This window comes from Ailuropoda melanoleuca, chromosome 2, assembly GCF_002007445.2.
Source record: "Ailuropoda melanoleuca isolate Jingjing chromosome 2, ASM200744v2, whole genome shotgun sequence".
NCBI classification, from domain to species: domain Eukaryota; kingdom Metazoa; phylum Chordata; class Mammalia; order Carnivora; family Ursidae; genus Ailuropoda; species Ailuropoda melanoleuca.
In genome coordinates this window covers 120,252,482-120,264,807 of record NC_048219.1, presented here as the reverse complement: position 1 = coordinate 120,264,807, position 12,326 = coordinate 120,252,482, and the positions used below count along the sequence as shown (strand labels likewise).

The window sequence follows — 12,326 nt, the reverse complement described above, 5'->3', positions numbered from 1 at the left end:
TCCTCAATTAAACAAAGACTATCTACAAAAATTCTACAGCTAACATTATAGTTATTAGTGGGAAACTCGAAGCTTTCCCACTAAGTTACAAAGCATAATGTCCCTTCATCACTTTGTTTCAACATCATACTGGAAGTTCTAGCTAGTGAAATAAGACAAGAAAAGGAAATAAAAGGTATACAGATAGGGAAAGAAGACATAAAACTGCCTTGGCAGATATTATGATCATCTATACAGAAAATCTGAAGGAAATGACAAAATAGTCCTCAAACTAATAAGTGATTATAACAAGGCTGCAGGATTCAAGATTATATACAAAAGTAAATCACTTTCCTACATACCAGCAATGAACAAGTAGAATTTGAAACTAAAAACACAATATCGTTTACCTTAACACCTCTCAAAATGAAATACTTAGGTGTAAAATCTAACATGTCTATACAATATCTATGAGGGAAAATTACAAAACTCTGAGGAACAAAATCAGAGAAGAACTACATAAATGGATATTTCACGTTCACGGATAAGAAAACTCAATAAGAAGTGACAGTCAGTTAAGCATCTAACTCTTGGTTTTGGCTCAGGTCGTGATCTCAGGATAGTGAGATTGAGCCTGCCTTGGGCTCTGTACTCAACACAGAGTCTGATTAGTCTCTCTACCTCTGCCCCTCCCACTCCCCCTGTCCATGCTCTCTCCCTAAAATAAATAAATCTTTTTTTTTTTTTAAGTCTTCAACAAATGGTGCTGGAAAAACTGGACATCCACATGCAAAATAATAAATCCAAACACAGATCTTACATCCTTCACAAAAATTAAGACAAAAGGGATCACAGACCTAAACATAAAATGCCAAAATTCCTATAAGGCAACACAGAAAAAAATCCAGATGACCTTGGGTATGGCAGTGACTTTTAAAATACAACACCAAAGGTACCGGCCATGAACGAAATTGGTAAATTAGACTTCATCAGAATTAAAAACTTCTGTTCTGTGAAAAAAAACTACTCAATGTGAAAAAAAATGAAAAGCCACAAACAGAAAAAAATCTGATAAAGGACCGTTATCCAAAAAAATGGAAAGAACTTTTAAAACTCAACAATAAGAAAAGCAGCAACCTGATTTAAAAATTGGGCCAAATCTTTTTTTTTAAAAGATTTTATTTATTTATTTGACAGAGAGAGAGACAGCCAGGGAAAGAGGGAACACACACAGGCAGGGAGAGTGGGAGAGGAAGAAGCAGGCTCCCAGCGAAGGGGCCTGATGTGCGGCTCGATCCCAGGACTCTGGGATCACGCCCTGAGCCAAAGGCAGACACTTAATGACTGAGCCACCCAGGCACCCCCAAAATTGGGCCAAATCTTAACAGATATTTCACCAAAAAAGATACACACATAGCACATAAACATATGAAAAGATGCTCCACATCATATATTATGAGGGAAAAGCAAATTAAAATGAGATACCACTGCACATCTATCAGAACAGCCAAAATTCAGAACACTGACAACACTAAATGCTGGCGAGGATGTAGACCAACAGGGTTGGGATTAGGAATTCTCATTCACTACTGGTGGTAATACAAAATGGTACAGTCAGTTGAGAAGACAGTTTGGCAGTTTCTCACCAAATTAAACATTCTCTTACCATATACCAACAACTGTGCCCTTGAATCTTATGCAAAGGAGCTGAAAATTTGTGACCACATAGAAATCTGCCCACGGATATTGACAGCAGTTTTATTCATAATTATTAAAACTTGAAAGAATCAAGATGTCCTTTAGTCAGTGAATAGATAAACAGTGGCACATCCAGACAACAGAACATATAATTGAATGCTAAAAAGAAATGAGCTATCAAACCATGAAAAGACATGAAGGAACCTTAAATGCATACTACTAAGTGAAAGAAGCCAATCTGAAAAGGCTACGTACTGTCTGATTCCAACTAAATGATGTTTTGGAAAATACAAAACAAAAGAGATAGTAAAAAAAATCAGTGGCTATGGAGGGTTGGGGGGTAGTGATAAACAAGGTGGAACACAGAGGATTTTTAGGGCATTGAAAAACACGTCATCCATTTGTTCAAATCCATAGAATGCTAATGCAAACTATGGACTCTGGGTGATTATGATTTGTCAATGTAGGTTCACTAATTGTAACAATCTGGTGGGAAATGCTGATGATGGGGGAGGCTATGCATGTGCAAGGACAGGGAATATTTGGGAAATGTCTGTATGTTCCCCTCAATTTTGCTGTGAACCCAAACTTGTTCTAAAAGTGTAAAATCTTAATTAGAAAATCATGTTAAATATAAACAATGTCGTGAACACCACTATTAAGGCAAAGATTGTGAGACTAGATAAAAACAAGACCCTATTAAAAGTTGCCTTTGAAAAGCAGCTTGAATATGAAGAAACAAATGTACTTTGAATACGAAGATTTAAATATAAGTAAAAAAGAGAAAAGAAAAGAAAAAAGATATACCATGCTAACACTAGTCAGAGAGACTTTGTCTGGCCATATTAGCATGCAACATAGATCTCAGAACAAAGAGTATCACCAGGGATTAAGAAGTTTATTTCATTGAGGCATCTGGCTGGCTTAGTTGAAAGAGCATGCAGCTCTTGATCTCAGTCAGGGTCATGAGTCTGGGTGTAGAGATTACTAAAAATAATAAACTTAAAAAAAAGTTCAGGGGCGCCTGGGTGGCTCAGCCGTTAAGCGTCTGCCTTCAGCTCAGGGCGTGATTCTGGCATTCTGGGATCAAGCCCCACATCAGGTTCCTCCGCTGGGAGCCTGCTTCTTCCTCTCCCACTCCCTCTGCCTGTGTTCCCTCTCTCACTGGCTGTCTCTACCTGTCAGATGAATAAATAAAATCTTTAAAAAAAAAAAAAGTTCATTATGCTTAAAGAGATCAATCTAACAAATGACATAACAACCCTATTCATGTATGCACCCAATAACAAAACTTCAAGATACATGAAACAAAAACCAGTATAACTTCAAGGGTAAATAGACAAACCCACAATTACAGAGGTTTTTATACCATATTCTCAATAGTAGAAAAAACAACTAGACAGAAAATCAGCAAAGATATTGCAGACTGTAACACTACCAGCTAACTTAACCTGACTTTAGAGAATGCTCCACCCAACAAAGGCAGCATACACCTCTTTTCATGTTCACAGGAATCACTTCCCAAGACAGAACATATTCTGAAAAGCATATTACAAATTTCAAAAAAAGTTTACAAGAATTCAAACCATATGTTCTCAGACCACAATGGAATGAAGTTAGAAATTTATAACAGGAAAAAAAAAAAAGAAGAAGAAGAAATTCATAACAGAAAGAGCTCTGTGAAACCACTAAATTCTTGGAAACTAACACATTTCTAAATAACCCCAGGGTCAAAGAAGAAATCAAAAGACAAACTACAAAGTATCTTAAAGTGAATGAAAATTTAAACAAAAAGTTGCAAAATACTGCTAAAACAGCACTTATGAAGAAGTGTATTGCACTCAATACCTATATTAAAATAAAGGTCTCAAATCAATGACCTTAGCTTCCCACCCTAAGAAACTAGAAAAAGAGCAAATTAAACCCAAGTAAGCAGAAGAAAGGAAATGATCAAGATCAAAGTGGAAATCAATGAAACCGAAACAAAATCAATAGAAAAAAAAAAAATCAATGAAACCAAATGTTAGTTCTTTAACAAAATCAATAGAATTGATAAGCTTCTAGCCAGACTGATGAGGAAAAATTGGGAAGACACAAATGACCAATGTCAGGAACAAGAGAGGAGACATCACCTTAGAGAGTATTATGAACTTCAAATCAATAAACTCGTCATTTAAGTGAAATGGACAAATTTCTTGAAAGAAACTTTTACCAAAGCTCACTCAGGAAGAAATAGATAACCTGAACGACCCTCTAATACAGAAACTGAACTATAGTCAAAAATCCTTCATATAAAGAAAACTCCAGGGACAGATGGCTTCATTGGCAAATTCTATAAAATTTTTGAGGAGGAAATAACACAAACTCTACACAAATTTTTCCACAATACTGAAGTAGAAGGAATACTTCCCAACTCATTCTATGAAGCCAGTATTACTCTGATACCAAAATCAGAAAAAGACATTACAGGAGAAGAAAACTACAGACAAATATCCCCTGTAAACAGAGATGCAATATTCCCAAATAAAAATTTGGCAAATAGAATCCAACAACACGTTGAAAGAATAAAACATAACCAAATGGGGTTTATCCCAGGAAGGCAATATTGGTTTCAAAAGCAATATAATTCACTGTATTAACTGTTTTAAATGCCATGATCATTTCTATACATAGAAAAAGCATTTACAAAATCCAACATCCTTTCTAAAATTCTCAGAAAACTAAAAATACAGAAGGGAATTTCTTCAACCTGATAAAGAGGATCTACAAAAAACAAAAATCACATCATACTTAAGTGAAATAGTAAGTGCTTCTCTCTTAAAATTAGGAAGACGGGGATATCTGCTCTCAACATGCTACCCATCCATTCCTCCAATATTCTAAATACTGCTTTTGTAAGTAAAGTTATATGTATTTCATTAATTTTGCCTCCCAAAGAAATACATCAGCTTTAGCTTAAAAAAAAAAAAATCAATAGAGTCACATTACTAAGGTTCTGCTTTTTTCTATGAAACTGAATTTAAAGACATTTATCAACTAAAAAGATAAGTGCCCATTTGCAATAAATTTCTTTTAGAATTTAGTAACATGGTAAAGATTTTTCTCTTTCTGAAAAACAGCTGTGTTAAATGTTCAATGAATAAGAATTGAATCACCCACAGCTTCTCCATCTTAACTACCTGTAGGGATATGAAGAAGAAAAGGTGGTGAGAGGCCCTTCATAGTTGGAGTAACTGGTATCTTAGGCAGAAATGTAAACGTGAAAGCAATCTTATTATATAGAAACATTTTATCATACCTATTATAATTCTCAAATACCTGACTTACAAATCAACTTTTGGAAAACAACTCAATTAGAAGTTATATAACATTAATTAGTTTCACTTCATAAAGTAACAAATGTTTAATCTTTTGTTATCTAATTGCTGGTTTTCTGAAACTTGTTTTAAACTGAGAATTTCCTGATGCTGATTAAGACCATGACCTTCAACATCAAAACTAATTTAGGAAGGTGATAGTAACATCAGTGGCTGGCTTGCTCTTAAATATCCAAGCGACAACAGAAATGAGTTAGTAGAGAAAATTCAAAACAGTAAACAAAACAGATCACTGACACATGGCTTTAAAAAACATTATTTGATACTCAGTTCATTTATCTACTGATTAACAAAGTCATTTCTGACATTATTTTGCATTTCTTAAATACTAAGAGAAATAATTCTTATGGAAAATTTCAAGACACCTATACGTGAAAACCAAGAATTAGATCACTGGTTATGCAAAGTAAAAATAAGAACATTAAAAAAAAAAAGCAGCTAGCAAATGGATTCACTCATCCAAGAAATTACACAAAAAGAAAATGAATCTCTCTCACCCACAAAAAAACTGTGCCAGGCTATACAGCTCTCTATACTTGAAAAATGCTGGGAAGCAGTTCCTCTGGAAACTACCAAATTTGAAATGGGCGATAGACGAACACTTTACTGCCATAAGTAAAAATCAGTATAATGGAAGCAATCTTTGGAGTGGGGGTGAGGGAACAGAATACTCTGCATTTATCAATATCATCTATTAGACTTTTAAAATCACTCAGCATCTCCCAGACTCATTTCAGAATTTCACAGAAATTATCAAAACCTTCAGGTGTTGCAGAAAAGGAGGGGGGGAGGTTGAGGACTACTGCTCTAAACCAGGGCTTCTCAAATTCTAATGTGCATTTGAAACACCTAGCAATCTTTTTTAAAATGCACGTTTTTGATTCAAGAGGTGTAGGATAGGACTTGAAATTCAGCAATTTTAATGAACTCCCAGATAATGCCATATCCACAGACTGAACTTTGAGCAGCAAGGTTTTCAACTATGCATCTCACAAAAGGTATCTTTATGGTATAATCACTGTGGAAAATAGTTTAACAGCTTTTTAGAAAAGTTAAACAGTTTTAATATACCCACCATACAATCAAGCCATTTCATCCCCAGGTATCTACCCAAAACATATGAAAACAGATGTACAGAAATGTTCATAGCAGCTTTATTTGTAACAGCCAAAAACCAATCAACAGATGAGTGGATAAACTGATATATCCATAAAATTTTGGACTACTCTCAGCAATAAAAAGACATGAATTATTGATACATGGTATATGTATGAATTTCAAACAATTATGCTGAGTGAAAGAAACCAAAGAATATATGCTTTATGACCCCACTTATATAAAAAGTCTAGAAAATGTAAACCACCAATCTACAATGACAGCACATGAGTGTTTGCCTGCAGAAGGACAGACAGCATATAAAGAAGCATGAGGAAACAACTTTTGGAGGTGATAGATATGTTCATTAATCTTGACTGTAGTATTAACGTTTTTTAAGGTGTACACAAATATCAACAAATTGTACATGTTAAGTATGTGCAGTTTATTCATCAATGTACCTCAATAAATCTATTTTATTTTTTTAAAGATTTATTTATCTAAGAGAGCGAGAGTGCACGCACGCACACACGCAGGCACAGAGGGAGAGGGAGACGCAGACCCCCCCGTCAAGCAGAGAGCCTGACGCAGGCCTTGATCCCAAGACCCTGAGATCATGATCTGAGCTGAAGGCAGACACTCAACTGACTCAGCCACCCAGGAGCCCCAATAAACCTATTTTAGAAAGATAACTTTCAAATATAAACTTCTGGCTAAACAAAATAATGTCACTATAGGTAAGTATATAAATTCTAACTTTTGAAACTCCAAGTAATACTATGATAACAAGAAATATACATTCAGTCTTTGTCCCCATTCCTGGCACAGAGCTCCTAAAACTCTTGGAATTTCCTAAGTGATAAGTGTGTCTTGATATTCCTAACAAATCCCTTTCAAACACATCTGAGTTTATGTTATGAGGTCACTTTTGGAAAGCACCTAAGGATGGAGGCTGGTTGCCAGGAGAACCAATCATGTGATTTAGAGGGCTGGAACTTTCAGTACCACTCCCTAATCTCCCGGGAGAGGTGAAGGGCTACAGACTGCAGATCAATCACCAATGGCTAATGATCTAATCAATCACACCTATGTAATGAAGCCTCCATAAAAAATCCCGAAATGACTGGCTTCAGAGAGTTTACAGGCTGATGGATATATGGAGGTGCTGGGAGAGGGGCATGCTTTGATAGGGTATGGACACTCCACGCCTATTTCCCTTACCCTGCCCTATGCATTTCCTTCTACCTGACAGTTCCTGAGTTTTATCCTTTTATAATAAACTTATAATAAACCAGTAACCATCAAGTAAAATGTGTCTCTGAGTTCTGTGAACCAGTTTAGCAAATTAATTGAACCCAAGGAGGTGGTAATTGGATACTACAATCTATAACCAGTTGGTCAGATGCACAGGTGACAGCCTGGACTTGTGATTGGCCTCTGGAGGTGGGGGAGGGGAGCAGTCTTACAGAACTGAGCCCTGAACTTGTGCAATCTGATGCTATCTCCAGATAGTGTAAGAATTGAGTTGAATTGTAGGACATTCCCCTGGTGTCAAGACAATTGCTCGGTGTGGGGGAAAAAAACCCAAACACTGAAATAAATGTCAGAATTGTATATATGTAACTGTGTGCCTATACTAAAAATAAGAGCTTCCCCCTTGGGGTGGGGCGGGCAGTGACAGTGGAAGGTGACTTGGAGGGCCCTTTAGGATCTTTCTTAACTCCAAGTAACCACTGAAAACATGTCCTATAGAGTAGGTAAGAAAGCCAGTGGTAGGGGTGCCTGGGTGGCTCAGTCATTGGGCGTCTGCCTTTGGCTCAGGGCATGATCCCGGCGTTATGGGATCGAGCCCCACATCAGGCTCCTCTGCTGGAAGCCTGCTTCTTCCTCTCCCACTCCCCCTGCTTGTGTTCCCTCTCTCGCTGGCTGTCTGTCAAATAAATAAATAAATAATATCTTAAAAAAAAAAAAAAGAAAGCCAATGGTAATCCAGTAATAGAATACAACTTGAGAAATCTTACTCTGTTCAGTAAAACCTGGAATTTTGCTAACTATAACTATAAACTGTGATATTGGTGAAATATAAAATTACAATTAGACACCTTTTGAGGGATCAGTTTCACTCCCACCAATGTCCGCTCTCTCAACTACCATTCTCTCCCCAGGAGTGTGTTGCCATCCACCAAATAGGTGAATCATCTCACCCTACCTCAAAGACAGTCAGCTGAATCAGGCTAGATACCTTATCTTAATTAGGCCAATCATATTCCATCTCCAGGAAAGTTAGAAACGAGGGTGAATCACCATTCTTAGCCAGAGATGGTTGCTTAAATAGATATAAATTTAGAAGTTACGGAGTGGCCACCTTGGGCCAACGAGACGCCAAAACTTGTTAAGTCCTTTTACAGAAGAATGTTAATAAGACTAAAAACATTTTTTTTTAAAGATTTTATTTATTTATTCGACAGAGATAGAGACAGACAGTGAGAGAGGGAACACAAGCAGGGGAGTGGGAGAGGAAGAAGCAGGCTCATAGCCTAAGAGCCTGATGTGGGGCTCGATCCCACAACACTGGGATCACGCCCTGAGCCGAAGGCCGACGCTTAACCGCTGTGCCACCCAGGCGCCCCTAAAAACATTTTTAAAAATAGTATTTCATTACTAAATGGGGTGCATTCCACAAATGCTGGGATGGTTCAATATTACAATTCATCAATAATGAACAGATCTGAAGGGAAAAGTTCCATAAATTTCAAGAAGGCATTTGAAAATAATCAGGACTCATTCATGATAGAAACACTGGAGATTTTACATTTTTTAATCACAAATATATTTATTATATTCTATTGTAAATGCCTACTGCATTTTCTTTAATTTTCATTTATTTATTTTGAGAGAGAGAGAGAGATGGAGGGAAAAAGCGCCTGAGTGGGGGGAGGGAGGCAGAGGGAGACAGAGAGCCTTAAGCAGGCCCCAAGCCCAGCACAGGGCCTGACACAGGTCAGAGATCATGACCTGAGCTGAAATCAAGAGAAAGATGCTCAAATGACGGAGCCACCCAGGTGCCCCCCCCCTTTTTGTTTTCTACATCTATAAATCAGTCTAGGATAATCTACATCTTATTTAATGGAGAAACACTACAGACAGTCACAATGAAGTAAGAAACAAAACAAAGATGCCCATTATCTTCACTACTATTCAACATGGAATGGAAGTAATCTCCAATGGAAATTTTATTTTTTATTTTATTTTTTTAAAGATTTTATTTATTTATTTGACAGAGAGAAAGACAGCCAGCGAGGGAGGGAACACAGGAAGGGGGAGCGGGAGAGGAAGAAGCAGGCTCCCAGCAGAGAAGCCTGATGTGGGGCTCGATCCCATCACTCCCTGAGCCGAAGGCAGACGCTTAACAACTGAGCCACCCAGGCGTCCCTCCAATGGAAATTTTAAATAAGGGACGGCAATTAGAAGCATACTACTTGGAAATGCAGAAGTAAACTACCTCTGTAAGCAAGTGATATGGTATCTGTATCTGTATTATAACCCAAGAGAATCAATGCAAAAACAACTACAGTCAGGTAACTTAAAGTCCCAGGATATAAGTTAACATATAAAAGTTGTTTTTTAAAACAAACAATAACAAGTTATAAAGTATAAAGGAAAAAAGGTGACACTTATAATAGTAACCAAGTAGGTAAAATTCCTAGAAATAAGCTTAACCAAAAACAAGCTTAACCAAAAGCAAAGCAAATGGAAGAAAAATAAATATAAGTAGACTTCAACAAATGAAGAGACAAACCGTGTTCTTGGATAAGAAGTCAACATCACAAAGATGTCAATTCTCTATAAGATAATTTATAAATGTATGGTAAATGCCAATAAAAACTCCAATATTTTCTTCCTCGAGTTAGAAAAAATTATAAAGTTCATACGGAAAAATAAACAAACAACAATAGTAAGGAAAACTCTGAAAAAAGAGAGCAATAAGAATGGAAGAAGTAACTAGCCTCACCACAATCTTTTAAAATTTATAAATATATAATGACAAAATAATGAAATGACTAAAACAATAAATCTTCAAAAAAATTTAAAAATAAAACAGATCTTCTGCAAAATTAAACAAAATAGAAAATTAAAAAATAAATCCAAATGCCCAAGAAATTTCAAAGATGATGAAAATGTTATCTCAAACCAGGAAGAAAAAAAATTTTTTTTTAAATGGTGTTTGGACAACTGGACCTCCATTTATATGGAAAAAAAAAAAAGGATCTACAGAGCCATGTGAACTAGAACAAATTATACAAGTTCTAGAAGAAAACAAGGTAATAACCTGAGAGAGGAGGCAAAACACCTTAATTTCAATTAAAAAACCGAAGCATTTTTTATTAAGAACTGAAAACTTTGGCTACATAACAACCAATATACATCAAAAGGGACCTGATTAAATTACTGTAAATATATACAGTGGAACACAACCTAGTTACAGTATCAATAAATAAAATCAATGCCTATCTCACGGGCATTTTAAACAGTTGTATTTATGCTTTAAATTCCCTTGTTTTGAGGAATCACTATTCCTTCCTTCCGAACTCCGTTTACACCAATGATTAAAATCCAAACTGCCATTCTCTTGTACCATCCACCCCTCAGGCTACAGTGATTTGGGTTAATCCACTAATTGCCAAGAAGACTCAGGAAGGGTCAGTCTTTCCACAGGTTTTTCAATCTGAAAGGAACAGGTTAAAAATAAAAAGCAAATGTTTCTTTCTCTCACATATACATATATAGAGAGAGATATACATATCTATATATCTCTCTATAAATATACAATTACAGAGGGTGGGGGAAGCATGGAAGAAAGTACATCCGCCCAAAGGTCAACCATGGATATCTCAGAATGGTAGGGCTGCAAGGAATCTGTATTTTCTTCTTTATACTTTTTTGGTATATTTTGAATGTTTTACAAATAAAGCATATATAATACCATTATAATGAAGAGGTGGGTATTTTCAAAAACCTAAAACAAGGATGTTTTGGGGTTTTGCTTTTCCAATCTACAGATACTAGCTACGTCAAGATATGTTCCAAATGGCTGAGCACATTTCCAGTGATCATTCTGTACTGCTTTACCACTCTACAGAATGAGTACCTTCCTGTGCTTTCTAACAGCAAATAACAAGTCAGGCAAATCTTAATTATGCCACTGTTTCTAAACACAAATCGACTGCAATACAGGCAAACAATATGTAAATATTAATTTTGTGCTTAAAATAAATAATTTTCCTTATATTCAATACATTTACATTCCTCAGTGACATGCTTCCATGTAAAAATTCCACATTTCACAACAATATAAACTCAGTCTAAAGCTTTTTAAATGCATTAGAATTCTCAGAAAACTTAGAACTTTGTGATTCAAATGCAATGAGGATTAATAATGAGAAAAGTAATCTGTATTATCTACTAAAATGTAATTCTTAACTTCCTCTAGGTCATTTACTTCATTAATAATCTGATGATGAGGGGAGTAATAGGGAGACATACATAAATAACTGTGGTTAAAAAAAAAAATCAATATTCACAGACCCCATTAAGTCTACCTAGGTACCACAGACTTCAATTAAGAATCCCTGATATAAAATTAAGACTTAATTGAAATCCCCTAATCCACAAGGCATCCAAATTGTCTTGTCACAAATCTGCTGAAAATACATAACTAGAAATTACATTTCCACTTGCATTAGCTTTATAACTAGCCTAGTCTTTAGTCTGCTGCCTCTGCAGCAGCCGCCGCCGCTACCACCACCAACCACGGCCACCCAGGCAATGCCCTCCACAATCTATCAGTGATACTTTACAAATACAAACCTGATGATGTACCCTCCAAAACCACAGCTCCCTATTATCAGTAAACCCTGTATTCTCCAAATGAAAGAAATTACATATATATGTAGTTTAATATCACTTGCTACTTATCATTGCACAACTAGTAAATAATATATAACAAATGTTGCTGAATCAGAACACTGTTTTTCAAACTGTGGGTGGAATCTCTAGTGAATCATAAAATCAATAAGTAGCTCATTTAACAAAATAGAAATGAAAAGGGGAAAAACATACATATAGCCAATCCTCATTACTCACAAATTCTGTTTGCAAATTCACCTACTCACAAAA

At 36.0% G+C, this 12,326-nt stretch overlaps 1 protein-coding gene across 4 annotated transcripts in view; it reads right to left on the bottom strand.

Annotated features, from left to right (window-relative positions):
• Window positions 1–12,326, bottom strand: part of EPC2 (enhancer of polycomb homolog 2) — a 118,710-nt gene that overhangs the window by 89,422 nt on the left and 16,962 nt on the right. The window lies entirely within an intron of this gene.